Source organism: Zeugodacus cucurbitae, chromosome 3, assembly GCF_028554725.1.
Source record: "Zeugodacus cucurbitae isolate PBARC_wt_2022May chromosome 3, idZeuCucr1.2, whole genome shotgun sequence".
Taxonomy (NCBI): Eukaryota; Metazoa; Arthropoda; class Insecta; order Diptera; family Tephritidae; genus Zeugodacus; species Zeugodacus cucurbitae.
This window is the reverse complement of record NC_071668.1, coordinates 20,155,413-20,168,013: the sequence shown is the minus strand read 5'-3', so window position 1 is coordinate 20,168,013 and position 12,601 is coordinate 20,155,413. Positions and strand designations below refer to the sequence as shown.

At 35.1% G+C, this 12,601-nt stretch overlaps 1 long non-coding RNA gene across 2 annotated transcripts in view; it reads right to left on the bottom strand.

The window, feature by feature from the left end:
• Positions 1-12,601, bottom strand: part of LOC114804463 (uncharacterized) — a 119,222-nt gene that overhangs the window by 48,780 nt on the left and 57,841 nt on the right. For both annotated transcript variants that reach the window (XR_003752656.2, XR_003752657.2), the window contains exon 3: positions 4,759-4,809. This is a non-coding gene — a long non-coding RNA (uncharacterized LOC114804463). The remainder of the gene's footprint in view (positions 1-4,758; positions 4,810-12,601) is intronic.

The window sequence follows — 12,601 nt, the reverse complement described above, 5'->3', positions numbered from 1 at the left end:
GTAGCGCTTCTTTAAAGAGCTTAGAAGCGCTCATAGAGCTTAGAAAGTGAATGTCAATCGCTGAATTGTGGAGTTCTATGGTCATATAAAGGAATCTCTTAGAATTTACTAATTTCCCAAAACTTGAATTATGGTACGGTACTTTAAGATTTTAATGTGTCACCCAGACCCACTAGATTACTGTTATATTTCAAATTATCTTTTAATTTGAAGACCTACATAGCGAGAATTCCCAATTTACTGATTCATGAAGTCAAAAAGTACGTTGCTGGACAAATCGGCGAGGAAGCTGTACTGTCCGGTAGTGTTACTTTCATTGCTTTCAAAAATACGGTCATAGAGTTCTTAAAAGGACATTTAGGCGTGTCCATAAATCAATGAGTTATTAAAAACTCTCATTTTCATTAGGACTTCGACTAAAAGTTCGCCCACTGAAGTGATCGGAATCACTTGCTGTCAATCCTCATGTTTATTGTAGAGTCCAAGCAATACTGATTTATTTACTGACTTCCAGCTTCGTCTTCTTAAGGAACAACACTAAAGGGACAGATATTTCGAATACCACTTGGAAGGTTGTCAAGAAGTCATGATCCAAAGAGGGCTGTGGGATCTTTCATAACATAGCGAGAGAACAAATCGGCGAGGAAGCTGTACAGTCCGGAACTGTTTTCCTTGATTTCATAAATACTGTCATAGAGTTCTAAGGAGGAATTTTAGGCGTGTCCATAAATCAATGAGTAATTAAAAACTCTCATCTTCATTCGGACTTCAACTAAAGCTTCGTCCACTGGAGTGATCGGAAGGACTTGTTGACAATCCTCGTAGTTATTGTAGGGTCCACGCAAGATTTATTAATTGATTTAGTTATTGACTTCCAGCTTTGTCTTCTTATGGTCATCAAGCAAGCGGAGAGTAACATCACCATTAATAGACCGGATATTCCGAAACCATGTTCCAAAGAGGACTGTGGGATCTTTCAAAACATAGCGAGAGAACAAACGGCAAGACGAAAAATGAAGATGAGCCGTCTAAAATGATTCCAATAGCGATTTTTGTTTCCCCATTTCAATATTAATCATCTAGTTGTTAAGCGTTACCCGCACGAAGATCTCTAGAACAATATCATAATTTTCTTGAGACGAACTTTAGGATACGTAATCTAATGGAGAAATGAGACTATCAAATGGTAACTAGGTCCTGGAATTCAATTCCTTTAGACTACTCGGTGTGGGGCTAGTACAAGTGAAATCGGACCGACGTGATCGTTTTTGTAAAACCGCATCGTTATTGACTTGTCATATGTAAGTGAAAAATAATTTGATGACGAAGAGATGTATAATTAGCTTGACAACACCAGAGGTCGACAAACCTATTATATGTCCTATGGTCACACATCCTGGATCCCAAAACAAAACTTTAGATATATTCTTCAATGTACTTTCCACTTTTTAAGGACAACAGAATTTTTAAAAACATTCATTGATATTTGATATTCTACAACATCATTTATTCTTGACCACCCAGTTTCCTACTAATAACCCTTCGCCAGAGCACGAATTTTCAAAGGTGTTAAGGCAGACTTTTACATTATCCAAATTAAAAATTAAACTCGCTTAACGCCAGTAGTGCCAAGGAATAAAGATGAAAGCTTTGTTGAAATTTTAATCCTTAAATTATTCTCGTGCAGCAGCAAACACTCGTAATCAAATCACAATTATATATATACTCGTACTTCTTTCGAAACTATGAATCGTTGTTGACGCGGCAACAACGGTTGACCAACGTCCGAAGTATGCCATTGAAGGTGCAAATCCCATTAAGCGCCTGCCACGACACAACACAACAGAACACGAAGCGCACGGACTCATGTGATTTCACATGAAAGGTGTGAAAATTAAACCGAGCACCAAAAGGATTACAAATTATCACACGCGAACAAGGCGATTGGACAGGCGATGGACTAATAGGCGATCTGAAGACAAGATAAAGGACAACGAAACTGAAGGGATGATGTTGGACGAGAGTTGGCGAGCGCATATGTTATACAAATGTAATGAAGAAAGGGACGAGGAATTGAAGAGAGCGTGGTCAGATGCCAAGTTGAATGAAGCAAAAGTGTCAAATGGGATTAAGCATTGAAGGATGACCATAAAGTAACCGATCAAAGTGAACGAGGAGAACGAAGTGAGTGGAGAAGAGTTGAAGAGTAGTTGAAGTGTCTGTATGTAAGTGTGAGTCCGACATTCGCGCGATTAATGTCACTCTAGCGGCTGTCATCGCCGTTAGCCGGCAGTAGCTGATTTAAAAACAGCAGTGGCAACAACAACAATACGATTAACACCAAGTAACATTCAGCATAGCAGTGTTAATTACACACACGCACACACAGACGAGTATGTATGTTGAAAGTGGCAACAGCGTGTGCCATACTAATCGTATGCAAAGTGGCAACACAACCTGCCAAAGCCAATTCGTTAATAATTTAAGTGACGGCAGGTGGCAATGCCAACACGTATGCTATGCTACGGCGCTGCGAAAACTCTTACAGACACACTTTCATATGCCGCCTGTTGCTGTGTGGTTGTTGTAGCTCCGCTGAGTGTAAGGCGCGAGTTAGTCGACTGCTCAGCAGGATAGCTCAGTTTGTAGTTGAATGTGCACATACAAGCATACCTTCAGGCGCTGAGACAATTTAAAAGCTTATATTGAAGTGTGAGAAGGAATAGGAAAATATAGTTTGAATTTAGAATTGTATTTACATTAAATACTAGCTAGTTTTTAAGCAAATTTCTTTCTAAATCCCATTAAAGTAATATAGTTCGGCTTTTTAGACAATCTATCACTTTTTTACTCTCGCAACATTTTGCAAAAGTATAAAGGATTATAACTATTCACCTTACCGTTATTTGTAATAAATAAACCTAGTAGAGCTTTATATTGTAAACTGAGAGAGAAGAAAACATGCCCTTTGATCCCGGTCTCAAATGGAATTAACGATTAGTAGACATATTATAAAATTTTAGAGCTATATCAGCCAAGTTCATACATACATATGTGTAAATCGAATAATAACCATGCCCACGTTCAACATAACGGTACTGTTACTACTATTAGTTCTAAAACTCGTTTACGACCCATCAATGAAAAATTCAGTGATTTTAAATTAGAATTTAATTGGTGCATGTTCAAGAATTTTCTTACGAAATTTGATCTCCAAAAGCTATATATATCATTCGCTAGTCCACACTTACAAAAAAAATATATCTAATAAGAATTGAAGCAAATTTGCATTGATCTCAAAAAATGTACGGTATCGGCTAATATAATATGTTCATCTAACCCTCAATATTCTATCAGATATAACATGACTTACGACCAAATAGAAATGAAATCGGACCAAGAGAAGATCCTTGAATAAATATGGATATATTGATTTGAATTGGTCTAGTTGGCTCGATAAACATCTCTCTTATAATCAGCAAGAAAGGATAATTATCTAGCATGAAGTCGTATCGTATTATGAAGAACTTCCCCGGTCCAAACAATAATTTCACAGTCGTTAAAGTCATTTATCCACATTAGTATTGAAATATAGACTACTGGGTGTTTTTCAAGTTGAAGAGTTTTCCAATGTTTTTCAAGAAGTTATTGAAGAAGAAAGTTCAAAGTAAACTTAGAAAGAGATGGCTGGCGTAAGGGCAAAGCAACTGCACGCAGCAATTTAAACATATTTACGGACGGCTCGAAAATGGAGGACGGAGTAGGCGCGGGGATATACTGTCCGAAGTTAGGTGTAAGGCAATCATTCAAACTACCGGATAACTGTAGTATATTTCAAGCGGAGGTGTTTGCAATTGGGAATGTGGATGATGTCGCCAGAAATAGGCGACTTCAATTCTACTGAATGCCAGGCCACAAGGGCATAGAGGATAACGAGGTAGTGGACGAGATTGCCAAAAGAGGCGTAAAACTGTCATCTGACAGCATGATCAACGTAGATAAACCTAGGCACTGTCTATATGATGATCTAGACAAAAACTTGGTAAAAAGAATTCAAAGCGCACTGGAAGAATCTACCGGGATGCAAAATGGCAAAAATTATGTGTAAGGCTGTATATAAGAAGTACACGAGATTTTTATTGACGCTAGATAGAAGCATATGTAGGAATATGGTCGGCATACTCACTGGTCACGGTCTTGTGGCAGCGCACGCCCACAAGATGGGGCTAATAGGTAAGGCACCAGAGAAACAATAGAGCACCTCTTCTGTGAATGTCCCGCATTATCAAGACAATGGCTTCAGCATTTGGATACTACACATTACGTTAATCTGGAAGAGATTTCGTTGATGAAGCCACAAAGACTTTTGAAATTCGCAACAAGCGCAGGCATCCTAAAGGATGATTACTCCTCATTAACTACGTGACGGCACTCCATCTGGTATCGCAAAGGACCAAAACTGGTCTATATGTGGCTTTATAGTTTACCAGTGTAATCTAACCTAATGAAGTCCTATTGTTACACTATTAAATCACTACTTCCAGAATAGCTCGAGAGTCTCTTTATAAATTTATGTACAAATCAAACATACTTTTTATCTTTAAATCGGTTAAGGAAGCGGCAGGTAAAGGAAAATTTCAATCGACAGAATGGTTTCTAAGGATTAGCTAAATTATATACTTTTGATTGCTCCTGCATCTAGATTATAAACCCCATCATCCGTCTCGTCATTAGAATTGTACTTTATTAAAAACTTACCCAAATTCAAATTCTTCAAATGTTTCGAAAATTCATGTGAAGAGTACGCCACTGAAAAAGGAAATAATATGTATCTTTATGAGTATCACACCCGGTTCAATGTTTATAAAAGCAATGTAAAATATATGTTGAAGGATGCTAAAGTATTTGCGAAAAAAATTGTGCTAAAAATTCCTTGGTATTTGCATATTAACAACAACATGCTGGACTTAAGCTATAAAATTCAGTGAGCTATATGAATATCTTTAAGAGGCTTCGAGGGCTTAGCCACATTTTATTGTAAGCCTAACCAAAATTGACTAGTTCAGTGAAGTTGGTTGATAAATAATCGCATTCAAGTACCAATATTGAACGCGAAAGAAAAGAATTCTGCGAAATTTTCGAAATGAAGCTCCCTATCAAAATAAACGGAGAAAATGTTTGACAACTGATAAAAATCTATCAAAGCGAAACTTTTTCTGAGTTAAGTATTCTTTCACCACTCGATTACATAAGAACTGGTCTAATCTTTAGTAGGAATGGAGGAAGTCAAGCTGAAATAATTTTGTCCACCTATTTGTTGAAGGTATAAAGAATCAATAAATAATTTTTGGAAGAAATTAATACCTCGTGAATGATGACCGGGAAGTCAAAATACCACACTTTGATGTTGAAACACTCGAAGGTCGCGAAACTAGAGTGACCCTCGCGCAACTTGGTGCTGGATGCTGTAGCAGATTAAACTCCTACTTATCCAAACCAGATCCGGACATACTCAACATAAGTCCTGAATACAAAGAGTCCCCGCAAGACACTAACCACCTCATTGCATGACCCCTAAACCCAATTCATCTAACACTCCTTTCCCTTTGGTCTGACCCTATCGAAACAGCTCGCTTCCTCGGCCTCCCATTTGATGACTTCGATGACAATTAATTTAGGCTTGCCGGTTCAAGCAGGTTTTGGTAACCGTTACAATAATAACAGGAAATGGTAACCTAATGTCTAATTACTAATAATATAAAATTTGTAACACCCATTTTCGGGTTCCTATTCATCTGACACCTCCCATTCTTGTGACGATACAACATTGCAACACGGACGAACGAAACGGGTACATTCCATATATAAATCGCCACATACATATTGAATATTTTGTCTTTTTTTATGTTAGACTAATGCTTTCAAGTCACGTGTATTTTGTCTCGTAGACTCTTAAGGCCCTATACTGCCTATCAGTTTCGTTTTCGGTTCGTCCAACTTTGAAAGCGTTGCGAATGGAACACACAACCGTTACAAACCACTTAGACTGCTACTTTTTCGACAGCTAAGCTCAAACTTGAGTCCCGACAGGTGGGGATTTGAATGCAACTAATATAAATTTTACATCGTGTAAACTTTGAATTGAATGTCAAGTGCAGTTACAATTTCTTGAACTCTAGCTTTCGATTACTGTTTAAAAATGTGTAAAGTCAGTATGAAAAGATGAATAACGAATTTGTACAATACTGGAACGTTGGTGCCATCTTCTTCGAGATAATTCCATAGTCCGTCCCCACAACAGCCGGTTCTGCGATACCAGGATTGACTCGGATTTTCGGATACGACCAAGGGCTATTATTTCGGCGATCTAGACCTGTTTGGATCGGTAAGTTTTAGTCTTTCTTTAGATAATTCTCTACTAAGAAAATTATAATGCTCATCAAGCTTTATGAAAATATTCATTATTCTTTTTATACTCGCGCCAACATGTTGCACAGAGCATCATAGTTTTGTTCACATAACGGTTGTTTGTGTCACCAAGAAATAAAAGAGTTAGATATGGGGTTATATATATATAAATGATCAGGATGACGAGTGGATTTGAACTCCGGATGTCTATCCGTCCGTCTGTCCGTGCAAGCGATAACTTGAGTAAAAATTAAGATATCTTAATGAAACTTGGAACACATATTCCTTGGCACCCTGAGGAGGTTGCTTTCGAAAATGGTTAAAATCGGTCCACTGCCACGCCCACAAAATGGCGGAAACTGAAAACCTATACAGTGTCATAACTAAGCCATAAATAAAGTTATTAAAATAAAATTTGGAACACAGGATCGCATTGGGGAGGGGCACATTTGGATGTATTTTTTTGAAGAAGTGGGCGTGGCATCGCCCTCAAATAGGTTGTATTTATCTCGAAAATCAATAAAGCTATGTAAACCAAACTTTCTGCAGTCGTTTCTTTTAGCCACTTCTTAATGCAGTCCAAAAATGAAAGAAATCGTATAATAAACACGCCCACCTCCCATGCAAAGGTTAGGTTGAAAATTACTAATAGTGGGTTAACTCGCTAAGAAAAAACGTCAGAAACACTAAATTTCACATAAGCAATGGCCGATAGAAGCTGCGCTCAGATTTTTTTACAAAATGGAAAGTGGCGTCGCCCACTTATGGTTCAAAAACCATATCTCAGGAACTACTCCATCGATTTCAATGAAACTGGGTTTGTAATAATTTCCTTACATGCCAATAATATGTTGTGAAAATAGGCCATTCACAACCACGCCTACTTCCTATATACCAGAACTTTGAAGACGATCTGAATCGTTTACTTTACAATATATAAAGTAAGCACTAGTGAAGATATCGGTGCAGAACTTTGCACAAATACTAGGCTTATAGTGTGGCAGCCCCATTCTAAAAATCGCCGAAATCGGACCATAGGTTTTCAAGGCCCCATATATCGAACATGAGGACCTCGGTGCTTCTAACCTAATATTAGGGTTTCCAACTTTCAATGGACTTTATACAATATATATGACGAATATGTGGGTCAAATTGTGTATTATATAATATCAATAAAGTCAAATAAATAAATTGCGAGAGTATAAAATGTTCGGTTACACCCGTACTTAGCCCTAACTTACTTGTTTTATATAAAATCTTTTGTATAAAGAGCCTTTATGTAGTATTTATGCACATCCTTGTAAATCCATTTCAGTGTTATTATTTTTGCATTGTTTGTCAAGTGAACAAAAAAAGAGTTATGTTTTGGTTTGACTTTATCCCTTTGTAATGGTGACGGAAGTGGCAAGGATATAGCAATGGTATATTATTTAAATTCATATGAAAGAGTGTAGCCACATTTATTTTATTGTGTATGTGTGTGTGGGTGTTTGTGTAAAAGTTGTTGTCACTGCTGGTTGGACAGTTGCGGTGTTTGTGGTTATGGCCGGTGTGTGTATGAAGAATTGCATATAACTTTTTTGTTGCAACATGACTAAGCATATGTGTATATACATTCATATGTGTACATTTATGCGGATAATACCAGTTTCATTGTTGTAATTTACCGTTTCATGTATTTCAGTTGTTTTTTGTGTGTCCATTATATGAGGTTTTTATTGTTGACATTATTTTTATTATTTTTTTATTAATAAATACCTTTATGCGAGCATGAAATACTTGCATTTTTTGTATGGACATTAGGGTGGTCCTTAAAAAAAATTCAAAATTAAGAATTGAAATAAAATCATGACTTAAATCGGTAGCACTGCGGATAATGACACAATTTATAAGTTTTTGACTAGATTGGAGGCGGTAAAGTGCCTTGGAGACGATCAAATAATTGCGTCAAACACTTTAAGTGTGTTGGTGTCGTCGGCTACACGTACGCTACACCGACCTGTTGTCGGCTCTGTTTGATGAAAATCAAAAATTTTTGATATTTCTATTTGACGGACGATAATTTGATCGTCTCCACTTATGTTTGACAAGCATGAGCTCATTTGCAGGGAAGATTTCAAGCCGAGAGGGCATAGATATGTGAAGTAAAGCGAAGCGGAAAAAATAAAATAAAATAAAATAAAATAAAATAAAATAAAATAAAATAAAATAAAAAAAAAAATAAAGTAAAAAATAAAATAAAAAAATAAAATAAAATAAAATAAAATAAAATAATATAAAATAAAATAAATTAATTTAATAAAAAAAAAAATAAAATAAAATAAAATAAAAAATAAAATAAAATAAAAAAATAAAATGACATTAAATTAAATTAAATTAAATTAAAAAAATAAAATAAATAAATAAAATAAAATAAAATAAAATAAATAATTAAATAAAATAAAATAAAATAAAATAAATTAAAATAAATAAATTAAATTAAATTAAATAAAATAAAATAAAATTTAAAAAATAAAATAAATAAATAAAATAAAATAAAATAAAATAAATAAATAAAATAAAATAAAATAAAATAAAATAAAATAAAATAAAATAAAATAAAATAAAATAAAATAAAATAAAATAAAATAAAATAAAATAAAATAAAATAAAATGAAATAAAATAATAAAATAAATTAAAATAATAAAATAAAATAAAGTAAAATCAAATATGTATAATAAAATAAACTAAATAATATAAAATAATACAAAAATTGAGAAATTTTTTTTCATAAGAATTGCAGCACATGCTTATAATAGATCATCATCATCCGACGATGACATGATGACCGTTCGTTACGAGCTCAAAACTAAACTGATGTTTGACGTGTTAATTTGAACGTTTGCGGGCAACACATGATTGAACATCACTAACACATATGTGTTGTTTGACGCAATTATTTGATCGTCTCCAAGGCACTTTACGGTCACTCTCTTATGAAAATTGAAAATAATAATTCACATAGGGATAAAATCTTCCTTGGAGAAATCTTCTTCCAGAGAATTTCAAACTTTGGATCTCGCTAGAAAAATATATTTTTTAAATCGGTTTGAAGGGTTATACAGTGCTGGCCTTATAATTAGAAACGACATTTTGAAAAAAAAAAATCAAATCACTGTAAACTTTGTTATTCATAGTGTAGGTATTGAACGCTGTTGCTAAATAAATACGTGACTGTTGCTAAATTGCTGCGTGTTGCTAAATAAACACGTGACTGTTTGCTGAGTTGTTATTAAAAAAAAATTAATACTCTTTCCAAGTCTGTGTTTTGTAGCTGGTCAGACTATTAGAAACGTGGAGTATTTTCTTCATATTCCCGGATTTTCTTGAACTTAGCGCAATAAAGTGAGGTAGTGAGTGATCCGGCAACAATTATGTACGTTTTAGTTTTTAGAATGGGCAAAAATAGTGATATACTCCAAAAATGAGAGTGTTCCTGTCAAAAGGAAAAATGTTCAATGTCGACTACAGCAGAAAGGTTTGCTTGCTAAAAAGAGAGTTATTAATTTGTATAAGAATAAAACAATAAAGTTTGAAACCCCTACCGGAAAACCTAGGCTTCGAAAAACTACTTTATCAGCAGACAGGATAATTTGTAGAGCGAAGAAAATCAATCCTTTCATGACTTCGCGTGAAATAGAGGCTGAATTAATGTCGAAATCTCAGCTCGGGTGATAAGAAGGTACATCGTGGTTGCATTCCCCAAAAAAAAACTCTTGTAGCAAAGCAAAAATTAATAATCGGTTGCGATTAGCAAAATAAATGATACAGAAAAGTTTCCTATACTGGAGTATTGCTCTCTGGAGCGACGAATATGAGTTAAAATTATTTAAATACGATGAAAAATCATATGTAAGGCGTACTCTAAACATGATCCTAAACGTAAGGTACATTGTGAAAACAGTAAAGCATAATGGCAGATCTTTAATGGTTTGGGGAGTCTTTTCCTGTTGTGGTATTGGCCCAATTGTGGGTGTTCAACGGATAATGGATCAATATCAATTTAAAATATTCTGGAGAATGTAATGGAACCACATTTCCTTGAGAATATGCCAGTCCATTACATTTTCCAGCACTACAATGACCCAAAACACACTTTAAGGTTAGTGGAGCGCTTGTTTTCGGATCAAAACATTGATGTTTTGCCCAGGCCTCTGCAAATACCTCATCTCAACACAATTAAAAACTTATCAGCAATTATTAAACGAAATCTTAAGATCTAAAAAACTCGAAATAATGACGATTTGTTTCAAAGGATTCGACAAAGCTGGAACAGCATATCGATGCAAATATGCCAACATTCAATTCAAAATTTACCGCGAAAACTGGACACTGTTGTTAAAAGTAAATGTTATCCAACAAAATATTGAAAGTTTAATCGAATTTGTTAAATTTTTTACAGATATCTTTAAGTTCTTACTATCGTTTCTAATTATACGACCAAACCGAATTTGACGTTATTTGTGTTTAGCTCATTTTCTTAAAAAAATAATTAATTTTGTTGTTTTTTTAAGTAAAACTCAAATAAGTTCCGTTATTATTAACAAAATTATATGATGTAAAGTCGTTTTTAATTATAAGACCACCACTGTATGTGATATTTAAAGGCCATTTGCCTTCAAAAAAATTCTCCCCACACTTAAGCACCACCCTAATGCGCACTTCTATATAATTATTATTTTCACCACTTTGCTATTTATATATTAGTATTGTATGCAATCACTCAAAGTGATTTCCACCTGCCGCAGTCGCCTACACCCGGTTTGTTCTTTTTTTTTCAACGCGCTCACCTCACCATTCTCTACTTTTGCTTAATACTTTAAGCAGCGCTTTTGTTGTTGCTACTCAATAAGCATACAATGCGTATGTTTGACTGCCTGTCCGTCTGTCCATCGGTTTGTTTGTTTATTTGTATTGAATTGAAGAGTTGCGGTGTATTATTAAAAATACATAAAAGAGCAAGAGCTGCCATATGTTTGCATAATTCAACGGCGCATTAGCTGCAGAAGTGCATGTGTATGTGTGTTTGTATGTGTGTGTGTTCATCACAATGCATTTCAAGAAGCGTACAAATATTGAATTAAAAGGAAAAACAATGCATAAATAAATTTAAAAAAAATGCACATGTTATGCGTTGATTAATAAAAAACTATAATGGAGAGAGGAGAAAAAAATCGGAAGAGAGCTGGAATAAATCAAGTTAAATAAAATATTATTGCATAAAAATAAATAGTATTTAAGTGTAAAAAATATTGAAAAAAAAAACACAAATGGATTAACGCCGGTTTTGTGCATTATTTTTAAAATTAATTATTAATTTCAAATTAATGACATTCTGTTGATTTATGTGTGTGTTTTTATGTATGTGAGCATATTGTATATTATAACCAAAAAAAAAAATGGCGCTTAAATTTTTTGTTGTATTTTTTCGTTATATGATTGGCGAGCTTAGTTAAATATTCGCATTAACCCTCTGTATCCAAGGCTTATTCTGCAGGACTCTAATTTAAAGTCCTAAAGCAACCGTCTAGATAATTTATAATTGGAGGATGGGGTCATATGTAGAAGTTCATGTAAGTGAGGAAAGTTCCTGACTGTCATTCACTTGGGAGTGGCCAGGAACGAAACTTTCGCCTGTGGCTCAAGCAGCCCACAACTTCCGGTCTTGGACCAAGTATCCTCTGGGTAGCCAACAGACATCCGTTTGGAGGCAAGCTAAAGTGAGAACATCAAGAAGGTAGGGTTTGGGACCCATCACATAAAAAAACGTACCCAATGAAAAGGAAACAACAGCCTCGGTTGAGAGACCCCAATTTTGATGACGAACACTGCAGACATATTGACGATTACGATTTAAGGGAATGTACCGGGAATGTTCGGATGCTTAATTGGGAAGGTGCCTCACCGCCAAGAAATGCGATGGACGGGACTAGGTTGGAAGAAGGTGGGTCCTTGTGACATCTACTACAGCGGTCATATAAAGGAGCGCAAATTCGGTGTGGGATTTGTGGTGGGAGAGAGACTCCGTCGTCGAGTCCTGACATTTCCTCCAGTGGAAGCACGTTTAGCCACAATCTGCATCAAAGCGAGGTTCTTCAACATATCGCTTATTTTGCGCCCACGCCCCAATGGAAGAGAAGGACGATGATGAAC